This window comes from Monodelphis domestica, chromosome 4 (genome assembly GCF_027887165.1).
Source record: "Monodelphis domestica isolate mMonDom1 chromosome 4, mMonDom1.pri, whole genome shotgun sequence".
NCBI classification, from domain to species: Eukaryota; Metazoa; Chordata; class Mammalia; order Didelphimorphia; family Didelphidae; genus Monodelphis; species Monodelphis domestica.
The window spans coordinates 151,645,560-151,669,799 of NC_077230.1; the positions used below are offsets into that span (position 1 = coordinate 151,645,560).

General features: G+C 36.8%; 1 protein-coding gene across 5 annotated transcripts in view; it reads left to right on the forward strand.

The window, feature by feature from the left end:
• LYPD6 (LY6/PLAUR domain containing 6) overlaps positions 1-24,240 on the forward strand; it is a 164,034-nt gene that overhangs the window by 56,818 nt on the left and 82,976 nt on the right. For 2 of the 5 annotated variants that reach the window (XM_007494151.3, XM_016433627.2), the window contains exon 2: positions 23,743-23,798. The exons of the other annotated variants lie outside the window; for them this stretch is intronic. The gene's annotated coding sequence lies outside the window, so the exon portion shown is untranslated. The remainder of the gene's footprint in view (positions 1-23,742; positions 23,799-24,240) is intronic. 5 annotated transcript variants of the gene reach the window in all.

Here is a 24,240-nt window from a genome sequence, read left to right on the forward strand (position 1 = left end):
AAAGTGTATTGTAGTCTCAAAGCACTATCTAAATGTAAGTTAATGTTATAAATTTAAGTTTTCCTCACCTCCTTCCCTCCTCCTGTCTCTCTTCTCTTTCCCCTCTTCTCTCCCATCCCCATCTCACCCCACAGGCACACCTTGGATTGTGATCTCTTTGAATTTGGGAATTGAGTCTCCAATTTCCCCTATAACTCTCTGAATACAATAAATGTTTAGAAGTTGCTGATGACTGATGTGAGCGACTCCCCACTTGGCAGGAGGAAGTGTTGGGCTCTGTGACTTACAGACCCAACTGGAAGAAATGTGTAGTGACACACATCATATACCAAACTTGTGTAACTAGTTTGCTTAAGGCTTTTTGAAAAATCTATAAACCCAACTAATTACTTACAAAGAAACGATGCCCTAGCATGGATCCCAGTTTAAATGTGCAGCTTAAAGGCTCTAGTCACATACATTGTCTAGGTTTTTGTTTGCTTGCTATACTCTGTGAATCATAGATTTTCTTTCTTCCAGCCCCTACCCCCATTCTTTTATGAGCTTTTCACTAGCACATGTGTTTCCATTTAGTATTTTAAAAAATAATAAGGCTTCTCTGGCAGCAGGAAAACACTGCACAGGCAGATAAGGGCAGCCATGGGCTTGATTTGAGCTGCAGACACTGCTTTTGACATCCTGCTGACCCCTAGCATTGAAAGAGCTTAAATGAATAGGAGTAAAAAATCCCAGTAACTTCTGCTTGTTTTTAGAATAGAACCAGATCTAAGAGATTTGGGACCCAGCCAAGTTTCTTTTGGTTCATTTTGACAAACAGAGAAATGAAGGCAGAAGCTGATTAGCTAGGAGGGGCACAGAGAAGGGAGGAGGATCAGGGTAGTGTGCTGTAGATGGCTAAATTACCTTAGAGTAACTTATTTCCATGATGGTTTTTATTTCCATATTTCCAAGGACCTTTTCTGCTCTTTGGTACTATATAAGGAAGAGGTTTTGAAAATATTGTTATCGTAATGAATTACCTTATTGAAGTTGATCAAAGTTTTAATTCACTTCCCAGAATTCTTGAAGTTGTTTATAGATGTCAAAATAAAAGCAAATGAATCAAGAATGTTAGCATGAATCGAGCAAATTTAATAGGATTTGAAAGTAATATAAATCAATATAGTTTGTCCCCTTCTTGTTTTCCTTTGCTATTTGTTTCCCCTCTTAGCTCTATTTTCCTACTTAACAGAATGTCTTGTGGGATTCCTCACTATTTCCTTTGGGGCATTTGAAAAGAAATGGACAGATTCTTCTTCTTCTTCTTTTTTTTTAAACCCTTACCTTTCATGTTAGAATCAATACTGTGTATTGGTACCAAGACAGAAGAGCAGTAAGGACTAGGTAATGGGGGTTAAGTGATTTGCCCAGGGTCACAGAGCTAGGAAGGGTCTGAAGCCAGATTTGAACCTTGGACTTCCTGTCTCTAAGCCTGGCTCTCAATCCACTGAGCCACCCAACTGTCCCTCAGGTTATTCTTAATGGAAAATTTGCTTTTTTTCAGTTAATTCCTTGATGGTAGAGATCTACTTAAAACAAGCAAGTTCCTTCTTTATGCCTTCAAATTTTGAAAGGGAAAAGGGAAGCATATATTAATTACTCCAACAAAACTTCAGGATTTCAGTTTTCTTTTGTACCTTTCTAAGGTGCTTATTGTTATGGGCATGGAAGGATACCTTTTGGGGTTCGGGAAAGATGCCTTTTGCGGTTCGGGAAAGATGCCTTTTGCAAGCATGCAATGTCTCCAAAACTTAGCTTAAAAACAAAAAGAGATTTATTAATTTAGAAAGTAATGTTGAGAGTGGCCAGGAGGATAGCAAGGTAGAACAGCAAGGTGGGGAGCAGTTCCCTGGGAGGACAGCATGAAAGGAAAGGCTGTTCCCCCAGATGACATCAGTTCTGGGGATTTTATACATTTTTCACAACAGATAGTCACTCAGGCATGAGGTGGGGTGATCATACTGGGGTCTGCCTGGGGACATAAAGATTCCTTAGTTTTAGGGGACAAGCAGATGTCTGATAGGATCAAGGTGTGGCTTGAAGGTGCATCTTTCTGTCCATCTAGAGGACGATCAAAGGAAGATAGTCATCTCAGGACCCTAGGTGGGGTCATTGGGTGTTTTTAGGCTCAGAGTCAGGAGGAGGCAAAACAAGGGAGTTCGCTGATAACAGTTCACCTGGGTTTCTGGGGCACTTATCATGCCATTTTTAATTTTAATTGCTTATTTCTCATTTTTCCTTGTTAGACTTAAGTTTCATGAGTGCAAAGACCATGTTTTATTATAAAAGATATCTGGATTTCAGGAAGACTTTTGATAAAATCTTTCATGATCTCCTTGAGATTAAGAAATATGTTTTGGATGATAGTGAAGTTGTAAGGATTCAGAACTATTTGAATAATCAAAGCCCAAGAACACTGAATGATGGACAGATTTTAACCCTGAAGTGGGTATCTAATGGCAAGCATATAGTTCTCTTTCTGTCCCTGCCCTCTTTACCATTTTTTTTACCAGTGTTTTAGATTAAGGCATAGTTGACATACTTATTAGACTTGTAGATGACACAAATCTAGAAGTAATAGCTAATGTGCTGGATGACAGAATCATAATTCAAAAAGGTCTCAATAGGATGGAACCCATCTAATAAAGTGGGATTTAATCTAAGTATAAAGTCTTTACCTAGACTAAAAAAAGTCAAATAAATATGCCAACATTGGACCATGGAAATGTAATTTAGCAGTTGTTCACATGGAAAAGGGATTTTAATCGACTCAGCCTCCATTCAGATCTTGCCCTGATGCCTCATTGTGATATGCAGTTAATCCTGGATTGTTGATGGCTATCTCAGTTCTTTTCCTTCCCTCTTCCCACCCCCTTCCCATAGCCAACAAGCAGTTCCACTGTGTCATTGATCAAGACCTATTTCCATTTTAATATTTGCACTAAGGTGATCTCTTAAAGTCTACATCCCCAATCATATCCCCATCAACCCATGTGATCAAGCAGTTGTTTTTCTTCTGTGTTTCCATTCCCACTGCTCTTTCTCTGGATGTGGATAGTGTTCTTTCTCATAGGTTCCTCAGAATTGTCTTAGATCATTGCGTTGCTGCTATTGGAGAAGCCCATTACATTTGATTGTGCCACAGTGTATCTGTCTCTGTGTATAAGGTTCTCCTGGTTCTGTTCCTTTCGCTCTGCACCAATTCCTGGAGGTTGTTCCAATCACATGGAAAAGAATCCTCCTTCATCCCTATTAATTCTATGCCTTCCCTCTGTTCATTATTTTCTATTTATCCTGTAAATAACTTGCCTAATACACATTAGTTTTCATGTTGTCTCTCCTATTAGATTATAAACTCCTTGAGGACAAGGACTGTCCTTACTGGTTAACCATTCTTCTGTACCTATCCCTTTCTTTCCCTTCTTTAGACTACTTAGTCTTGATCTGATGCCCTCTTTTGATTTTCCAAATACTAATGGATAATTCCTTTGGGTCTTATAGGAAGACATGACTCAAGCTGCTTATCTAGACATCATTCACATTCGTTAACAAATTATGGTATTATAAAAATAGAACTGAATGAACATCTGATTTAAAGGTATCCTCAAAGTAGTTACTGTCTCAGGGTAGTTCTAAGGAGACTGATTCACTCTAAGCACATATTTATTTAAGAATTTGTTATGTAATTCACTAAGGTATCAAGGAGGTTTGTTTGACAGATCTTCTAAAGCATTTTTGTGACTTCTGTATATTTCCAAATCAATTTTTAAATGCATAACCTAATAGACAACTATTGTTGAACTGAAGTTCAGTTCTATCAAGCAATTTAAAAGAAATCAAAGAGGGCAGCTGGGTAGCTCAGTGGATTGAGAACCAGGCCTAGAGATGGGAGGTTCTAGGTTCAAATCTGGCCTCAGCCACTTCCCAGCTGTGTGACCCTGGGCAAGTCACTTGACCCCCATTGCCTAGCCCTTACCACTCTTCTGCCTTGGAGCCAATACACAGTATTGACTCCAAGATGGAAGGTAAGGGTTTAAAAAAAAAGAAGAAGAAATCAAAAGTTCCAGTTTTCCAAATTTTTCAGTGAAGGTCAGTGCAAGTAGGGAAAAATAGTTTTCTAGGGTTTTATTTTCATTCCTGAAGTGAATATAACATGATTTGATTTTGGAGTTGGTTCAGAGAATTGAGAACTGAGCCAAGAGATGGGAGGTCCTGGGTTCAAATTTGGACTCAGATATTTCCTGGCTATGTGACCTTGGGCAAATCACTTAAGTCTCACTGCCTAACCCTTACTGCTTTTCTGCCTTGGAACCAATACATAGTGTCTATTCTAAGACAGACGATAAGGATTTCAAAAACAACAAAAACAAAACACCCTCAGCTGTGTAGCTTTGAAGGGCACAGAATTCAACCAGCTTGACTGGAGATGAAATCTATGATCCCAAAGATGCTTAAAATTTCCCAGTCTAATATTTAGATTAAACCACCTTCTTGGGCTAGATGACCAGTATTATATATTAAAAATAGTCTATTGATTTTTTCAATGAAATAACAGATGATATAATGTGATAATATATATTTATATATAATTTATATGTTAATATGTATATTTTTACATAAGTATAATAAGTTATTTTTGGAATTAGACCCAGGTATATCATAATTTCTGAAACCAAACACAAAATATGATTATATAAATATATAAAATTGATTTTTGTATAATGGAAAATCTGTTACCCTAAAAAAGAACTGCGTTTCCCAGGAGCCCACTGACTTTCTGTCATTACATACTTACTGTAGATAGGGGATATTAGGAGGGGACCTGGAAGGTCCTAGCTCTTTACTTCCTGTCTTGAGCTTGGTGGTGGTAAGGCAGGTGTCTGAACTGGCTGATCTGCCATGGGCATGTGGTCTTTATTTTGTATCTGCTTTATTCCTTAATTTCTAATGACCATTAATAAATCTCTTAAAATATAACATTTTTATTATTGAGATTTAATTTTAACTTTTACAATTTCAAAGAAGAATAATGTCCATTTAAATGATGACCAAGCGTTTAGTGTAGGAAGTTCCCCCTGAAGTCTGATTGCAACTTGTTGGCTGGGTAAAAATTAACAACACAGCATAGAATTCAGTGCTACTGAAAAAGAAAGCAGTGAGTTCCCAAAATTAGGTGCTGTGCCCTCTAAGACTCTCAATAAAGACAAAATAACTCAGATAGTGGAGATCTGTAAGAGTGCAGCTGTAGGTATAAACTTTTCTCATCAGTAGATAATGTAAAGTAAAATCTGGTTTTATTATATTAAGAATTTGAGTTTTGATTGGTATAATAATTGGCACATTGTAGATGTGCCCCTTTCTTTCTTACCCTCTAGTTCTCTGAACTTTAAGAAAATGGCTTTCATTGTTTTGTTAATTCAACTTAGACTAGACACATTGACAGTGGCACCCATTTAGAACACTGGTGTCTGGGGACAGGGCTAAGATCTTCCTTATTAGATTTTTCTAACAGGCTTTTTGAATATGTGAGATATGATTTAACTTTAATTTTATTCAAATTTATATTATAATGTACCATCCTTTCCTGGAGTTCTATTCAATTGAGTAGGAAAATCCGAATCTTTTTTCTTCCAATTTTCAATTTCAATGTCATATGTGCCTTGGATAAGTAGAGATTGTAATGTGCTCAATATTTATTCTTTTCTCTAGTTTTCAGAGACTGATTTGGTTTTTCCTTGGCACAAAGTTAAAAGCAAAGTTGATAGGTCTGGTCATCCTCATTCTTTAAAAACCCAGAGAAACTGCATTCCCATTAAGATCAGGAGTGAAACAAGGATGCCCATTATCACCTCTATTATTTGACATTGTACTAGAAACACTAGCAATAGCAATTAGAGAAGAAAAAGAAATTGAAGGCATTAAAATTGGCAATGAGGAGACCAAGTTATCACTCTTTGCGGATGACATGATGGTCTACTTAAAGAATCCTAGAGATTCAACTAAAAAGCTAATTGAAATAATCAACAACTTTAGCAAAGTTGCAGGATACAAAATAAATCCACATAAGTCATCAGCATTTCTATATATTTCCAACACAGCTCAGCAGCAAGAACTAGAAAGAGAAATCCCATTCAAAATTACCTTAGACAAAATAAAATACTTAGGAATCTATCTCCTGAGACAAACACAGGAACTTTATGAACACAACTACAAAACACTCTCCACACAACTAAAACTAGACTTGAACAATTGGAAAAACATTAACTGATCATGGGTAGGACGAGCCAATATAATAAAAATGACCAGCCTACCCAAACTCATCTATCTATTTAGTGCCATACCCATGGAACTTCCAAAAAATTTATTTTACTGATCTAGAAAAAATCATAACAAAGTTCATTTGGAAGAACAAAAGATCAAGGATATCCAGGGAAATAATGAAAAAAAAATACAAAGGGGCCTTGCAGTCCAAGATCTCAGACTATATTATAAAGCAGCGGTCATCAAAACAATTTGGTATTGGCTAAGAGACAGAAAGGAGGATCAGTGGAATAGACTCGGGGTAAGTGACCTCAGCAAGACAGTATATGACAAACCCAAAGATCCCAGTTTTAGGGACAAAAATCCACTATTTCATAAAAACTGCTGGGAAAATTGGAGGACAGTGTGGGAAAGATTAGGTTTAGATCAACACCTCACACCCTACACCAAGATAAATTCAAAATGGGTGAATGACTTGAACATAAAGAAGGAAACTATAAGAAAATTAGGCAAACACAGAATAGTATATATGTCAGACCTTTGAGAAGGGAGAGGCTTTAAAACCAAACAAGACTTAGAAAGAGTCACAAAATGCAAAATAAATAATCTGGAATACATCAAATTAAAAAGTTTTTGTACAAACAAAACCAATGTAACTAAAATCAGAAGGGAAGCAACAAATTGGGAAAAAATCTTCATAAAAACCTCTGACAAAGGTTTAATTACTCAAATTTACAAAGAACTACATCAATTGTACAAAAAATCAAGCCATTCTCCAATTGATAAATGGGCAAGGGACATGAACCGGCAGTTCTCAGGCAAAGAAATCAAAACTATCAATAAGCACATGAAAAAGTGTTCTACATCTCTTATAATCAGAGAGATGCAAATCAAAACAACCCTGAGATATCACCTCACACCTAGCAGATTGGCTAACATGACAGCTATGGAAAGTAATGAATGCTGGAGGGGATGTGGCAAAGTGGGGACATTAATTCATTGCTGGTGGAGTTGTGAATTGATCCAACCATTCTGGAGGGCAATTTGGAACTATGCCCAAAGGGTGATAAAAAAACTGTCTGCCCTTTGATCCAGCTATAGCACTGCTGGGTTTGTACCCCAAAGAGACAATAAGTAAAAAGACTTGTTCAAGAATATTCATAGCTGCACTCTTTGTGGTGGCCAAAAATTGGAAAACGAGGGGATGCCCTTCAATTGGGGAATGGCTGAACAAATTGTGGTATATGTTGGTGATGGAATACTATTGTGCTAAAAGGAATAATAAAGTAGAGGAATTCCATGGAGACTGGAACGACCTCCAGGAAGTGATGTAGAGCGAAAGGAGCAGAACCAGGAAAACATTGTACACAGAGACTGATACATTGTGGTACAATCGAAGGTGATGGACTTCTCCATTAGTGTCAATGCAATGTCCCTGAACAATCTGCAGGGATCTAAAAAATACTATCCACAAGCAGAGGATAAACTGCGGGAGTAAAAACACTGAGGAAAAGCAACTGTTTGACTACAGGGGGAAAGGGATATGACTGAGGAGAGACTCTAAATGAACACTGTAATGCAAATACCAACAACATGGAAATGGGTTCGAACCAAGAATACATGCAATACCCAGTGGAATCGTGCATCGGCTATGGGAGAGGTGGTGGGAAGGGGGTGGGGGGAGGAAAAGAAAATGATCTTTGTTTCCAATGAATAAAAAAAAAACCCAGAGAAGCTTGGAAAACCAAAGAAACTTACTTTCAATGGCCTAGAGGTTCATTTTTGTTCAAGATGCTTTAGATCTTCTAAGGATTCATTTCAAGGAAGATCCCAAATCCAGAGTTTGGCCCATGTCTGCCTAGAATTTTTCCAACATGGAATCATGTGGAACTTGGAGGAGACTTCTGGATTCTATATTCTAGTTCCGGATTTACTAATCACTAACTATGTGACTTTTTGCAGTCAAAAGCTCTCTGAGTCTTGGTTTTCTCACCTGTAGAATAAGGATGTAGTAAAAAAGTTATATTACCTAATCACAAGATTATTATGAAAAACCTTATTAATCTTAAAATGCTATGCAAATGATAGAAATTATTATTATTATTTGCCCATAAAATGAACATGATCTCATGTATTTTCCAGCTCTAATTATTCTACGACTAATTAAAGTTCTTGCTCTCATCCCAAGGTTGGGATGTGGGACTTGTCTAGCCATAAGATGCTTTGCTGTTAATACTGGCCTTCTCAGAAACATTCAATTTAATTATCAGTTAATGAAATCTTTCACATTAATGTATGAGTTTCAGACCCATATGCTACAAAAATGAATACATGTTACCATTGAAATAGCCTTTTGGTGGTTTAATTTTGAGACCAGTATTTTTTTCTTTTTTATTGTCATGCAAAACACATTTCTATTTTGGTCATTGTTGTAAGAGCAATTTCATACATAATCAAAATCCAAAAATAAAACCATAAATACACTGATGAGAAAGATGACTCCAACAGTTCTTTCTCTGGACGTTGTCAACTTGGAAAAACACAGAACCACTATAGTAGTCATAAAAACCAAATCTTTAATCAGAATAAGAGACAAGTCCTTAATAATCAGCCATCACCCAGAGCCAAACTCTAAATACCACACAGAGCCAAAGCTCTCGGGGCTCTGCGGAAAGTGTCTCTGGGAGAACACACCGTCAAAGGTGATTCTCCAAAGAATACTAGAACTTGGGGACTTATATACCTTTTGGGGAATTAAGTACAGTGAACATACACTGACAGTTTACAAGCAGGCTTGGGAAAGAGGCTGTAGCCAGAGCCTGGGGTATTAGGGAGTGACCTAAACTACAATGGATACAAAAAGATGGTTCCAGCCATGGGTCGGACTATCTGGGAGAGGTCTCTGATACAATGGGAGAAACTTCAAAGACAAAAAGGACACTTAAGATTTGATTATGTCTACTAGTCCCACTTGAACTGGCTTCATTAAGTACTTTAAGGTTTATTATGGTTTGTGACAAGGTCAGTCTAGGACTTCCCCCAAGGTAAGGTTCCCAAGGGACAGGGGCAAACTTGAGGTTTCTAGATATAAAGTTGACAAGTTGGATAGCACTGGTGGATTATCCCACATCATTGCATTGCTGAGAGTAACCAGGTTTTCACAGTTGATCAATCCAGTTCTGCTTATTTCACAAGATGAGGGAATTTTTTAAAAAGCATTTATTGAGTGCTTATGATGTGAAGAGGTAGAGATGAGATCAGTTTCAAGGGTGAGAAAATCAGTACTTGCCATGATTTCTTAAGAATGTTTCACTGTCAAAGTTTTTATTGAGCCCCTAAATGTGTATGGCACGATTCTAGAAATCTAACTTGTAAATTATCAAGTAAATTGATTTTGGCTTCAGTGCAGGCTGAGTCATGTCAAGTAACCAACAGTTGAGAAGAATGAGATGGTTGAGGAAGAAGTTTTTAATGAGCAAGTGCTTCTCCCAGGCTAGGTCGATGATAATTCCTACTTTTTATTGAGTACCCTCTGGATATGTGGCATTATTCTCAGTGTGATGGAAATTTCAAGTTCAGAGTTGATGTTTAATTCTTTTTCCTAAGGACTTTTAAGATCTAAAACAGTGTTTATGAGCCATTGTTCTCCAAACTGCCTTTCTGGCCAGGTTTGGGGTGTCTCCCAGTGCCTCTAGCACTTTGTTTCCTCCCTTGTGGCCATCTATTTTAAGGAAGGGGGTACCCCTCCCTTGTGTTGTATAACAGGACATGATGGTGGGGATGAAGAAGAGAGAAGAATTGTAATAATAATATGGCCCTGGGTTATATGGCAGCACAAGGACTGAGTTGCTTATTTGGGGAATTACCTGCCAAAAGAATACCCAAAACATACTGTATTGTACTTCATGTTCCACAAAACTTGTCCACCCCAAAAGCTGTAATAACAGAATTTTCACTGAATGTATGCCAAGTGTTGTATTAGTATCCAAAGAGGCAAATGAAAAATCCCTAAACACGTGACCTGGGAACAAACTGAATAAACATAATCTCTAGAAATGGCTTTAGAACTGAAGATCCTGGAAATGACTTTTGAACTAAAACAACATAACCTAACATAAGCCTGTGATAAATAATTTGCATTAGGCTTATTTTAAAGGCAGGATTCAGAAAATCCTTTTCAATAGATTGTCAAAAACTTTACCTGCACAAAAGACTTTTTTTCTTTTTTTGCCTTCAAGATTACCCCCAACTTTTCCCTAACAGTCACATTAGGACAGATTTTATGTGCTCACTTTGTGCCAGGCACTGGACTTATCCTGAGAATACAAATGTAAACTGAGTCATTGCTCTCAAGGATAGTTTATTCTATTGGTCTAAATAAAACAGTACATAAGGGGGAATCTGATGGAGAGGAGGAGGAGGAGGCGAAAGAAGGTACCCAGGGTAGGGGTGTGGTGGAGAAAGTCCTGTGGAGATGAGCCAGCAAATGCAGCCTGGAAGAGGGATGAAGACATCTTTTTGGCCTGAGCTTCCTCCTCATATTGGAGATTCTGAGAACTAGTCAGTCAGAAGGTGAGACTATGACTGCGAACATATGGGTTTCAAGACTGTGAATTGCCCAAACTGTAAAGATAATTTTTAGCGTCTTGATTTCATATCAAAAATAAGTGGTCGCCATGGGAAAAATTCCCAAATATGAAATACCCGTCAGCTGGGTTTTATGGAGATTTTAATTAATATAAATGAAGGAATTAAGGAAAGGGAAAGAGACAGAATAAGAGGAAATAGTAGGAAAAGGCTAGGGCCTAGGCCTTTCTCTTTAAGAGAGAAACTAAGTCAGTCTTTAATCACTCACCACAAGATCTTTCCAAGCAAAACTCTAGTGTTCAGGGACCCAGAAGCCTCCTCTGACTCCTGACCTCCAATTCAACTACCAAAGCTGAACTAATTTCAGAGAGAGACCAGCTCCTTTAAAGAGAAATTTCTCTTATGTCACCTCCCCTAAATTTTTATGTCTACCAATCACAGTAGATGCTTTTCCTAGGACAGCCCATTCTTAGTTTTTAGTTCTCACCGTCTCTGGGTAGATTATATCTTCTGAGTACTTTACACCTCTTTGCTAAGCTTGCCCTTTGTAAGTTGCTTGACCTTTTAGTGATTAGTTTGACCTTCATAGGTACTTAGCACCCTTTGGTATTAGATCTAAAAGTAGATCTAGCTTAAGGGCTTGGCCTCACTATAAGTATGAGTTAAGTACTTTTTCATTGTTCACTAAGGAGTTTTGCAACTTTATCTTCCCCTAAAGTATGCCTAAGTATGGGTGGAGTAATTTTAAGTTCTCACATACATTCCTGACTAAGTACCTCCATTGTTTAAAATGGGGAATAGCTTTAACCAAATGTTCTAAGGTAGAGTCTGAGAAATTTTAAGATTCACAGAGGTCTTGGGGCAGAAAGTACTTCCAATGTGAAAAGTAGTCCAATGGTAGAGTGAGCTTCTGAGGTGAAGAAGTTTCAATGGCATGGTAGAGAAAATCTGATGGAAGAATCAGCTGTCTGGACAAAAGGTGTGAAGCCAGAAAGAACACCTACTTCCTATGGGAGGAATGGAACCATCCAAGGTGATGGACATGTTGCTCATTTTAGGTACATACGATGCTTTTTTCCCATTTCCCTTCCTTTTTGGGAGTTTGTTGCATCATGTAATTTTAGAAATAGAAAGGTCATAGATCTAGAGTTGAAAAAGGACCTAAGAGAGTTCACTTAGGCAACTCTCTTTTGCACTTCAGAAAACTAACTCTCGGATATTAAATGACTTAGCTAAGGTCACATAGGTAGTGATTGCTTTCTCATTGCTCCATACTGTCTCTACTAAATTAGTTTATTTAGTATAATTCTCTCACTTAGTTGAAGAAACTAAGGCTCAGGGGATTTAAAAAATTATTTTCCCAATTACATAGAATAATAATTTTTAACATAAGTTTTCTGAAATGATAAGATCCAACTTGTCTCCTTTCTCCCTTCCCTGCCCCTTCCCAGAGATGGTAAGCAATTTAATCTGGGTTATATATGTATTATATGTATATTAGTCCATACTGGTCATTGTTGTAAAGGAATACTCATATAATACCTGAGGGTATGTTAGCAATCAGTTAAGGATAGTTAAATTTAGAAAAATGGATCCAGGCAAAAAAATAAAATAAAAGCCCAATCAATGCTCCTATTTTTATACATATCTACATGGCATCATTGTCCTAGATAGGGACAGCTAGGTGGCTCAGGGGATAGAGTTTCAGGCCTGGAGTTAAGAGGATCTAGGTTCAAATTTAGCTTCAGACACTTCTTAGCTATGTGACTCTGGGAAAGTCACTTAACCTGCATTGCCTAGCCCCTACTACTCTTCTGCTTTAGAATTGATATTGATTCTAAGACAGAAGGTGTGAATTTAAAAAATTATACTAAATAATATTTACATACAGTGTTGTTTTAATTGTATATCTAATTAAACAAACTTTTATTTATTTACATATATTTATATATTACATATGTAATAAAATAAATATATTAATAAATAATAAAATTTTAATTAAATATAATAGAATTCATCTGAGAACTTTGCTTCATATTTTGCTGACAAAAATGAAGCCATTTACTGAGAGATTCCTCTTCTTTCCTTCTCAGCTCCCATCTCCCAAGATTTTCTACTATCTCCACTTTTACCCCTATTTAGCATGACGAGGTGATACTTCTTGTCAAGACAAACCCCTCTCCACGTACAAGGGATCCTAGTCTATTCCGTCTTCTCTAGAAGTTTGCCTCCTCTATCAGTTCTATTCTCTATCTTCAAACTCTCTCTCCTGGATGCTTCTGTAAAGCTTACAAATATGATCCTGGCTCCCTTATTTTCCAAAAACCTTCACTTGATCCATCTTCCCTACTAGCTACTGTCCCATGTCTCTCCTCCCCTTTGTGGCTAAACTCCTTCAGAAAGTCACCTGCAATCAAAGGCTCTATTTTCTTCCTTGCACTCCCCCCCACCCCGCCCTTTCTACAGTTTGACTTCTGATTTCATTTTCCACTGAAACTGCTCACTACTCCAAAGTCATTAACAATCTCTTCAAGCTTATGATTCTGTCACTCATCCTCTTTTCCCTGATATCCTCTCTCTCTAGGTTTTCATGTCACTCCTCTCTCTTAGTTCTTGTCCAGAATGATCAATTGTTCCTGTTATCTATGGATATCCCCCCACTCCAGGCTCTGTCATAAGCCCTTTTCTCCATCTATTCTTTTCATTTAATGATCTTATCAGCTACCAGAAATTCAATTCTCACATCTGGTGATGATTCTCAAATCCTTTCTGGCCCTAACTTCTCTCCTGACCTCCATTCCCAAATCTCTAGTGGTCTATGGGACATCTTAAACTCAACATATCCAAATCTTAAATTCCTTAACTTTACCTGCAATCTTTTCCCTCTTCTGCACTCCCCTATTACTGTTAAGCATCCCAGACTTGAAACCTACGTGACAATTCTGTACTCTTCACTCTGTCATCCCCTATGTCCAATCTTTTGACAAGGAGTTTAAAAGACAACCAGAGCCTTTGAGGAAGTAGGATGTGATAATAAGCACACTAGATTTTGAGTCAGAGGACTTCAGTTCAAATACTTGCTCTACTGATCGTGAGGAAGCCTCTTAACTTCCTGGGCCTTAGATTTCTTCAAAATAAGAAATTTGGGCCAGATGATATCCAAGGTCCCTTCCAGTTTTAGATTGACAATAGTATCATTATGATGATAATGATAAGGACTACAAAAATGAGAGTTTCTTTTTCCTCTCACTCTAAAGCTAAAGTATGGTGTTCTGGAAAAGAAAATCCTTCCCTCCCCAGTGTGGAGGGGTCCCCACCAGTCTTTCAAGCATCCTTTAAATGCAGTAGAGCTCTGAGCCTGTCTGTGTGGGATATGTTCCAAGATCTATATAGATGGCCAAAGCCACAGATTTAAACAAATACCTCTTGGCTCATATTTATGTGTTCTCTCTCCATTCTTTCTCCTCAGTTCAGTGCTCCATGCCCTTCCCCCCAAAAGAATTCCCTGAGAAAAATTGAAAATGGAAGCAAAAGAGACTCCTATATCCCAGTGGATTTCCTTTGGTTTGGGTTGACCATAGATATACAGAAAGGGAGGCCTACTGTACTTGCATACTTGAAGTCTGAGAAGAAAACTCAGCCATTGCAAATTCAAGGCAGTGAATTGATTGCCTACAGTACCCATCTCACCTGATGGGTGGTTCAAAAAATATACTTTATTTAGTCATTAAGAGAAACACAGATTCATTCATCATATCCTTGTAGTAAACCCATTATGTGACTAAATGAACTTGCCCTGTTGAGGATATTTACAAAAGGGCATTTATTCATATGATTTGCAAAGCTATAGATTAAAAAAAAACTTGTCTTTGTGGACTCAGTTCTAAACACAAGAGCATCAAATTATTGAAACTTAAAAAATGCCAGCCCAGTACAACTATGTAACAAAATGGATTATTATTCAGATTTGAAGAAATTTTGCTTTTTCTTTGAAACTTATATTCTCCCCCCCCCCCCAATAGTAGACTTATGAAGAAGTGATTCCAGAGTGGTGATATCTGATATCAACTATTGCTTGTAGCACTGTCTGCCTTATACTCCTTCTGGAGTTAGAATTCTAACTAGCTCCAAGGAGTTAAAACAATTGAGTATTACATGGGCAATTTAATTTGATAACTCTTTTGAATCCTGCTGTTTTCATTGAACTGAGTTCCTGGCCATTTTTTTTTCTAAATGCCCAGTTTATTTTATCAAGTAATTTGTTTGTTAGGTAACTGTAATTTCTATAATAGCAAAATGATTGTCCTATAATCCAACACAAGGGCATCTTTTCTTTTCTCTTCCCTTCCGTTTTTCCTTTTCTTTCCCCTTCTCCCCTCTCCATTTTCCCTTTCCCTTCTCCATCTCCTTCGCTTTCACTAGATCTCCTTATCTTACTCAGGTTGGAAATGCAGTAATCACTCACAAGGCAGTCCCACGACTGAGCAACATGAGAGCTTTAGCCTTCTTCATTTCTAACATGAGCCACTTCTCCTTAGGTAGCCTTATAGCCTCCAACTTACAGGGGAATATGGCCATCTTCCTGCTGAACTTAGGGGTTGATGCCTGATCTGCTTAGTCTGCTATAGGCTAGAATTCCAAAGTTTAAGAAAACTAACAGCCTCCACCTCCTTAGTTTCAGATATTAATTAGAGGTGTATGCCACCATAGACTTTTGTGTGTTGTTTTTTTTGTTTTAACTCTTACTTCTGTCTTAGAATTGATACTTAGTAGAAGAGTAGTAAAGACTAGATTATTGGAGTTAAGTTATTTGCCCAGGATCAAAGAGGTAGGAAGTATCTGAGGCCAGATTTGAACCCAGGTCCTCCTGATTCCACACCATAGCCTCTTATTGCCATTTTGATGGATTCATAATGTTATCAGTATTTCTACTCCCTCTGCTGTTGCAGACTGAAGTCCCACCATGCCTTCTTTCCCTGTGTGATTCCCACCTTAAAGCCATTAAATATCTCAGGAGTGCAAACAAAGCATTCATATTGTCTTTCTTCTGGCTCTCATTCTCTCTCTATGACTGGCTCATCCTTTTTCACTCATACATATCCATGATAATGTCTTTCTGTCCCATCATGCAGACAAATTGTCATTGTTAGTATGCTGCAGCCTCCTTATTGTCCACCATTGATCTCTCCATTGCCCTCTGGGTTATGTGTAATTTTAAGTCTTAAAAGATCATGCAGTTTCATGATTTGCAGTCTTAGAGCAGCATCAGAGAAATATCGATGTTGAAGAGATGTGGTTGTGTGTGTGTGTGTATGGTGTGTGTGTGTGTGTGTGTGTACTATTTGGGATCATTAACAATTGCATGATTTTTAATATCTGACCCCAATTAATTTCTTCCTATTACTTATTAAAGTGTTGAAAATCATCATTTTAAAAAAATAAATTGATTCACTCAGCTTTTACCCTTGAATTTAAGATTAATGAATAGGTATCCAAACAGTCTGGAAGAACTGCGTTTAAGTTCTGTCCCTAACACATCCTGACTGTGATCTTGGGCATTAGACACCTCTTTAAGTCAAAGGTTTGTTTTTATGATCTTATTAATGTAGGGTATGCCCATTGTAGACATGCAACTTGTTGGCAGCTTATAGTCACATGCCCATGATCACATAGTTGGGACCTGTTGGAAGCAGGAAAATTTATTTCAATATATCTAATACATTACAGTAGCTCCCTTTTTCTTTCCATTATGTGAAATGCTTTTCTCATCCTACCCCTGTGAGGCAAAAATTGGTTTTTTGCCAACTCACTGATGAACCTCAATTTTCTTTCTTTTTTTTTTCTGTTATAAGATTTTTGGCTCCATGTGTTGTTAGGATCAGGTTATTGTGATTGCTCTCAGTTGTGCTCCTATTTAGGTAAATTAGCCTTTTAATTGCCCATGGGGCAATGATTGCCCATTAGACAATGAATTACATACCAGAGCACTATATGAGGAGGCAGGAGACCAGAAGATCATAGATATAGAGAAGGGCAGGACTTTGAGGGTCCTCTATTTTAACTTATTTCCAGATAAGAAGTAAGACCTAGGAGTGAAGTAACCTGCCAAAGTTTACCTTGGTAGTAAGTGGCAGAGACAGAATTCTCTTTGATGTGGCAGGGACAGAATTTTCTTTGATGGTGATGATGGTGATGAAGATAAGAATAGCTTTGTTGAACTGAATTAGCTTAATATAAATATGGTTGAATGGATCTTCATTTTAGTATTCTTTTAAAGTAAAAGTACTACTTTGTGATGAATTCCTGTCATGGAAATGTCCCTATTTTCATATATATATATGAATGGGACAGTCAGTATTAGAGAAAAGAAGAGTCAGATGAAGTATTTTCCCATTAGAATTAAATGAAGAATCCTCTCCATATCAGTTGTAATTGAGACAGTTGAATAATTACAAACAGTAAGGAATTCTTTACAAAGCTAAAAAATTAAATCTCCTTGTTTACTGGGAGAATATAGACTTCTTAATGGAGGTTTTGGTTGCTTTCCAGATCCCAAATGCATTTTTAGAAACTCTCTCATCAACACAGGAAGGTATAATTTTAGTTAAGTGTAATGTGTGACTCTAAATTAAGGAAATGGGGGCATGCCATGCACACACGTGTGTGTGTGTGTGTGTGTGTGTGTGTGTGTATGAGAGAGATGGTATGTCTTCCTGTTTTACATATATAGAATGACAATGTACCAAAATTATAGAATTGTGTGGTTTTGTATATATGTGACTTTATATAGACCAAGTTTCTAAATGCATTACTCTTTTTCACATAAAATTGAATAATGTTTCTAAATCAATTCTAATATTTATTACAACAGTTCTCAAAGGGTGGTCTGGGAACTCCTGGAACTCCCTAAGACCCTTTCAGGGCATTCTTGAGGTCAAATACTTCTTTTTCCAACTATATATCTTTTTGAGACCTGACTTTCCTCATATACTCCAACTAAGACAACATATTTTAACAGAATGCAGAAGCCAATATTAGAATTCCATCTATTAAGCTAGGTATTAAAGAGAGTTGCAAAATATATATAAAATACTACTTTTCTCACATTTGTTTTAAAAATACATTTATTTTTCATAAAATATCTTGTGTTAATATTTAATGATTTTACTTTAAAAGAACTAATTAACAAGTATTTTTAAAATAAATCAGTTTTGATTTATCATATGACAAATATTGATGGATACAACTGTCAAATAAAAGCTCTTTGGTATCCGCCCCCCAATTTTTGAAAGTGAAAAAGGGTCCTAAGACCAAAAAGTTTGAGAAGAATTATTCTGTTGTATTAGGAAGAGCAGAAAACATTTCAGCCTGTCACTTACTCAAGTGTTTAAGCAAACACGTGGAAATGGAATACTTCCTAAATACTTCCCATCTTATTTTAAACATGATCCTACAATCTGTGTTGTATTTATGAAGCAACAATTGGTGTCCATCAGAATAGGCTATTCCTCACTTTGTAATAAATCATTGGCTTTTCTACATCTTTCAACATCCTGATTAAAGGGTTCTGTAGGTATTATTCAATGAATGTCAGAAGAACCCTTGGTCCTTTACTGTATGCTGCCATGGAACACATATAAAATCACTAATGCCTTTAGAGATTACTGGTTAAGCATATTTCCTTAGATTATTTTTAGTATAATAAAAGTTTTTCCGGGGAGAGTAGAATCAAGTCAAGTCAACAAGCATTTTAAGCACGGACTATCTGTGAGATACTGTGCTAAGGGTAGCTTTGGGGAGGGAGGAACAAAGACAGAAAAAGGCAAAGGACATTTCTTGCTCTCCAGGAGCTCAGAGTCTAATGGGGGAGATCATATTCAGACAATTATTTACCAAAAAGACATTCACATGAAAAACTGGAGATAACCAAAGGCAGGAACTTCTAGTAGCAAAGAAGCCATCAGTAAAATAGATTATTCTATAAATAGTTTACATTTCTACATCTTTATGAAATGCTTTTCTTATTAACATCTCTGTTAGCAAGGCCATATGAATATTACTTTCCCCATTTTACTGATGAAGAAATTAAGGCGTAGGGAAACTGCAACCTTTTTAGAGACATAAAGCCATTAAATATAGAGGTAGAACTAGAACTCAAGTCTCCTGCTTTCCCTCTCCAGGAATTCTATAGACTGATTGTTTGATTTTTCTTGTTATATCTAATTATGAATAATACTGTGATCAAATGTAAAGCTTTACATTAGCTAGCCAATGGTACTTCAGAGAAAGGTAGAATGATTGGGATAAAGCTTTTACTAGCCCATTTATATAATAAGAGGTTAACAGAGGAGATTTTGGACTCTTATAAGATTAAGTCAGACACCCTTTCTCTTTGATGGATTAACTGTCATATAGCCTAGAGAAAAGGTGGTGATTATTGACTCCTGAGGTTCCTCTATGATTTTCTGATTATTTTCTCATATAGTCTCTGAACAAGATGGGAAAAATTGGGAAGAATAGAATACTTTAGAACTGTGGGTCTGGTTTTTGAAGGAAAATAAAGAGACTATGTCAGGTATTGCTTTCTGAGTTCCCTGAATGAAGGGCAAAGAGATAAATTGCTTGGTTTGACAATCTTTAACAAGATTATAAGTTAATGTGATTTTAGGAATTTATTTTGTGGCAGCAATTTTGTCACAAAGTAATATGAGAATTCATTTTCTTATGATGTTTATTTTTATAATATTGGGTCTCAACCATATTGCTGTCCTTTTTGACAATTATTTAAAAACTGGGGAAATAATTGGTCCTTAGTTTGTGTAATTGTCCCGTGGCCTTTTTTTTTTAATGCTTTTCTCCAAGCACAATGCCAATTACTCAGCATTATTCAGCTTAGAAACATCAAAGGAACTATGGGGTCATGTGTTCTGCCATAGGTATAGACTAAAGATTAAAGCCAGTTCAATTTAAGGAGACCCTAGATGATAGATGAATAAAGGAAGCATTGCACAGAAACTGGAAGAAGGACATTTATCTTATTTAGACAAGGGATCGAAACTTTCCATGAGCAAAGCATTTCAAATAGATGGCATGAGCTGTATAAATGTCATTAAGAAAAGTCAGTTTAGAAGATTAACATTGACTAAGAATACTGTCATCATGCTTAAAACTGAGCAATTGAAGAAGTTGTTTATTCCCTAGTTTATTGCTTTGGTGATAAATAAGATGCTATTCTGGTAATTAGAAGTATGCTAAGAAAAAAAAATGGCATTTAATTTCCTGACATAAAGTAGCAAAATTTATCTTTCCCAATGGGGAGAAAGCTGAACTTCTATCTTTTGATCTGCACTTCTATTAGGAAATGGTATAGAATCCTGTCTTGGAGTTAGGAGAGGGCTAGATTTGAATCCCGGCCCTGACACTCACGCAGGACTTCTTTGTATCTTAATTTCCTTATTTGTCAAATGTAGATATTACTTGCCCCAAACTACTTTGTAGAAGTACTGTGAAGAAACTGCTTGGTAAACTATGGAGTGTTCTAAAGATGTGGTAATCACTTAACCTCTTGGTGCCCCCAGACAACTAAGTTGTGGAGCCATTTGCAGAATCATGGCTGTAAGGTACTCGAGGGCTCAGTCCAACTCTTCATTTTATAGTTGAGGAAACTGAGGCCCAGCAAAGTTAAACAACTTGCTCCAAATTATAGAGGAAGTTGTTAGTTTCTTCTGTTGAAGGGAATTTCTGCAATAAGATTCCCTATGTGGATGAACTCATAGATTCAGGCCAAAAAAAAAAGGCTATTATTAATCAGGTAAGCCATTTCAGATTTAAGGGCTTAAAACCACACTAAAATTCTGGGGGTACCCTGTATGATATATAAGTAAATAGAAATCTTTATTTCCTTTTGAATTGTTCTCATTATATCTTTATCTACTTTAGATTATAGGTTAGTAAGGACAGGAAATAAGTTTTAGCTTCTCTATCACCTAACATAGTTTTTATGTTTAATGCTATCTGGTGCTATTTTTAAAAATCTTTTTCCATTTTATTTTGTTAACAATATCTTGACAGTATCTTCATTATAAAAGTTACCAGTAGCTGCCTATTAAATAATCAATTAAAATTTTGTCAGATTCTAGTAGTTAACTTGTGTGTTATAGGATCATACAATCATAGGGTTAGCTGTAGAAGAGACCTCAGGCTTTTGAGTTTAATGCCCTCATTGAATGAATGATTCGCCCAAGGTAAAATAGACATAAAGTCAGTGGGAGGGGTTCAAGTCCGGTGTTCTTTATGCAGATAGTTCCATTTGTTGAATAAACTGAAAGCATAATATTGGGAATTCTTTCCCAGTCAGTTCACTCAATCTAAGAGGGATACTTCTCCAGGGGAAATCTCAAGATAGCTTCCCTTTCAGGAATTTCCCTGGTTTGTTATCTGTCTTACACTGAATACACTGAAGGAGGCAGTATAAAGGGTCATGTTTCATCCCTCAGGATCCTCATTCGTAAAGAATGAAGTTCTTTTTTCTTCTTTGCCTTTTGAACAAGATTCTAACATTCACCCCAACTCAGGTGCAGAATACATTCCACATGACCAGACTTGCCATAGTGCATCCTTGCTGCTGGAAGAGCAACATACAAAACTAACATTTACCATTGGGGAGGAAAAGGAGCAAAGAGTTGCCATATTGGTAGACGTTCCAGGGTAGTGTTTCAAGGGTTAGTTTTGTAACTCTAAGATTGTTCATTTCTCATAATTGGGGAAACCATCAAAGAGAGCTTCGTTCATGTGTGTGTAGGTGTATGTGTGCACATACCCACGTACATACGTATATAATACATATTTATATAGGCATGTGTATGTAGACATATCGATGCTCTTATGCATATATGTCACTCAGCAAGTCAAGCATTTATTAAATACTCATTTTGTGCCAGTTATCATTCTAAGTTTTTCTTTTTTCTTTTTCTTTTCTCAACCCAGCAAACACATATAAACTAGTCTTTGCCATCATTGTGTAGCTGTATAATCTTAAAGAATGGGGTAGAAGAATGAGAAAGCATTTGAGCTTCAGGATGGCCAAAGTGCTTCTTTTTTTTTTTTGTCACTGTGTGCAAACCTTCCTGAATGACCTGTCAGGATCTCTTTGCTTCCAGAGATTTCTGTTTAGTAGACAATGGTTTTGAACATCCAAGGTAGCCATCTTTGACTCCACTGATAAACCAGCAAGGACAGAAAGGAATTATTTTCTAGCAAGTAATGGGTTAGTGATGTCAGAATTAAAACTGGCATCAGGGAAACCAGACATCATATCCTAATTAAAGATGTATCTCTATGGGCCTCCTGGTACAATTTTTTTGTATCCATTCCCATAAGGAATCAATTAGTTCAGTCAGGTAGTTAGCTTGGTTGATTTTTTTTTTTTAGATTAAACAAACCAGAAAATTCAATGAAAGGAATTAAACTGTTATATCAAAGATATAGCTCTAAGAAGTGTTGTTGTCTACTCATGTCCAATTCTTAGTAACCCTATTTGAGCTTTTCTTTGCAAAGCTATGTAGTTTGCTAATTCCTTCTCTAGCTCATTTTACAGATGAGGAAGCTGAGGTAAAACACAGATAGGTAACTCACCTAGGATCACAGTTATTGTCTGAGGCCATATCTGAACTCATGAAGATGCTTTCCTTACTCCTAGCCCATTCATTGTTCTATCCATTCACTGCCCTAATAAAATTTCCTTGAGAAATACAGGACCGAAAACTCCCTTTTCCATAACAAGTCAATAATATAATTGAATCTTGTTATTCAAATTCCATGTGTAGCAAAAATGAGATGGCAAAAGGGTAAAATATTTGCTTTTTCCCTTCACTAAAATAGTACCATTTATCTTAAAAAGAGCTAATATAGAGAAGCTGAAAAGGAATTTCTCTCTCTAGCATTTTGACAATAAAAACAGTACTCTACTGGTATAACACATGATTACTAGTCCCAAAGGCCAAGGCAAAAGCATGGGACCAAAAATTAAATAAGCACATTTTGGCAATGGGTCAGGAAATTCCCTAGAACCTATAATTAACCATTATACTAGTCAATCTTTTCCAAAATTAAGGTCTACTCCTAACATAAAGCCATTTGTTTTAGTCTGATGAGACATCTATAAAAACAAAACATTTGGGGATAACTACATCTTCTGGAAGAAAGACGACTACTAACTTAATCTTCTATTCTGGCTTTGGAAAACATAAATCCCAGTTGGGTACAAAAGGAAAAGTTTTACTTTGTTAATGGAAAGGTTTTATATGTTACCTACTATTATTCTTGGATTTCAATTCCATTTGCTTTCATAATTACTGCTTACATATTCTGCACCCTTTGAAACTATCAGAGTTCTGATATAGCACAAGTCTTTGACTCTCTCTATTCTTTAAAAAAAAACAAAAAAACCCTTACCTTCTGTCTTGGAATTAATACTGTATGTTGGTTCCAAGGCAGAAGAGTGGTAAGGGCTAGGCAATGGGGGTCAAGTGACTTGCCCAGGGTCACACAGCTAGGAAATGTCTGAAGCCAGATTTGAATCTAGGACCTCCTGTCTCTAGGCCTGACTCTCAGTCCACTGAGCTATCCAGCTGCCTACAACTCTATCCATTCTTAATCATTTTCATAGCTCTTGATTTACCCCCTTCAACCTACCTCCATATCCTATGCAGGGATACTAAAAGCAACATTTTCTGAAAGGATTCTGATCAGAAAAACCTATCACTTTTTGACTGAGGCAGAGGAGGCAGGAAATTGGTCATTAAAAAAAAAAAAAAAGATCCAGAGTAGATTCTTGAATACCTTTTTTTTTTACAGGTGGAAGCAATGCCAGCCTACTTTAGCAGACTTCTCTTCAACTACTTTAAAAAAAGGTAGGCAAATAGCTTAGGGTGATATTGGTAACCTATAACCATGCCTTTTCATTTAGCAGAATGCGGTGACTCAGAAAATGGGCATTTTAGAGCGAATCTGAAGGTTAATGGGATCTCTGCAAAGGAAGAGAACAGATGTAAGGTATAATGTAGTCAAAGCTGAATTGAAAATCATGGTGGACCAAAATAAATGTCCTCTTTCTGTAGGGAGCAGCCAACAGGAGATGGGCTGTGAGTAATCCTTGAGAGCACTTACCTGATGGGCATAAATGCTAGAGAAATTGAAAGACTGGGAAAGAGGTATTTTGTCAAGCCCTGAAATATCTCTCCTGTCTCAATTCAAAGTTTTGTACTAAATTTTGGAAAATTTTAATTTTCCAACCTGCTTTCAAGATATAAAATTAGCATTACTGCTTACCTCCTACCTTCTGCCTCCCCCCTC